Source organism: Oncorhynchus tshawytscha, linkage group LG19, assembly GCF_018296145.1.
Source record: "Oncorhynchus tshawytscha isolate Ot180627B linkage group LG19, Otsh_v2.0, whole genome shotgun sequence".
In the NCBI taxonomy this organism is placed as follows: Eukaryota; Metazoa; Chordata; class Actinopteri; order Salmoniformes; family Salmonidae; genus Oncorhynchus; species Oncorhynchus tshawytscha.
The window spans coordinates 33,344,634-33,346,238 of NC_056447.1; positions in this window are offsets into that span (position 1 = coordinate 33,344,634).

The following is a 1,605-nucleotide window of genomic DNA, read 5'->3' on the forward strand; positions in this document are numbered from 1 at the left end:
ATGGTTTGTCGATATCGGTGTAAACTTGACCAGCCTGCACAGGGATGAATTGGAACACTGACTGCGAGCCAGACCTAATCCACACCTAATCTCCCAACATCAGCGCCCGACCTCTCAAATGCTTTTGTGGCTGAATGGAAACAAGTCCCTGTAGTAATGTTCCAACATCTAGTGGAAAGCCTCCCTGAAGAGTGGAGGCTGTTACAGCAGCAAAGGGGGACCAACTCCATATTAATGCCCATGATTTTTGGAATGAGATGTTTGACGAGCAGGTGTCCACATACCTTTGGTCAAGTAGTGAAGTTACACGCTATGGCTGTGGTAACCATTACAATACACCATATGTCTGGTGCCCATGTTATTGAGACAGAGTTATAATGCTAAACCTACAATCATAATGTATGAAAATTCTAACTCCAACCATCTCAACACGAAGGCAGTTCCCCCTGTCAGTACAGACAGTGTTTTTCAATGCAATATTATTTCAAATAAATTTAATTCTCCTGTCTCTTTGACTCTCCTGTTCTTAGTTTAATGGAGGCAAAATACAAATTACAGACAAGTAGCAACAATAGCATCAGAATGTAGGGATGAGGTGGGGGTTCGTTATGTTTTCTGTAACTTCAACCTGAACCCTAATACGTTAAATATTCATTGTCAACATTATACATTTTACAGTTGTTGAATTTTATGAAAAGAAAAACAAAGGGATTAACTCAATTCTAATGTTTATGACTAGGATGTCCCCAATGGAAGAGATTGGTTCTCTTAAAGAAATACATCTCTTCTCATCTGACCCAAGACAAGTGGCCAGTACACTTCTGTAACAGGCTTATGTCAGTCTTATCACATGTTATGACAGTGTTTTGAAGCATTCTGACATCTGCTTAGTGCAAAGAGTCCCCGTCATTAAACCAGTAATATGCAACCAGCTCCTTCAGTCTAGGACCTAGACCTTTCACTTGCATCACTAGTAGCATATTGAATTGATGCACAATGTTAAGAAAATCATACATAGATCTGTCATGTACAGAATGGACAAGATCCTCTCGTGTGGAATAGACAACCATGACCAATTTCTATCTGAAACAATCAGAATGTGACCTATAGGATATTATATAACTAAGCACACAGATGAGGATAGGATATAGAATTGGGCACATTGGGATAGGTTTGGGCACATATAGTTTACTGTGGCAGGAATGGGACACCCTGTGTAGGTTGATGAGTAGCCTCTTAATGATGACAATAGTAAGAGAGAAAAATCCTGGAGCACTCCCAATGTGCTGCTCCTGAGTTAGTGATCACACAGACTGAAAACCAAAAACACTGTCTGCTAGCCAGTCTGAGTATGTAGGTGCACTCATCTAGCCTGGATATCAGACAGTGATTTCTGCATTTCTGCTTTAGACCAAATTTACATAAGAACAACAACAAAGGAGTTGGCTACAGCAGAAACAGCCAGACACCCAGGCTAGATGAGTCCACCTGCACACTGAACTGAGAATACAGACAGAGGGGGGTATTTTCATAAGGGAGAGGAGACAGGGATGCAACATGTCTTTGGAGGATCAGATTCAAACCAGGAGAAAAAAACAAGTCAAC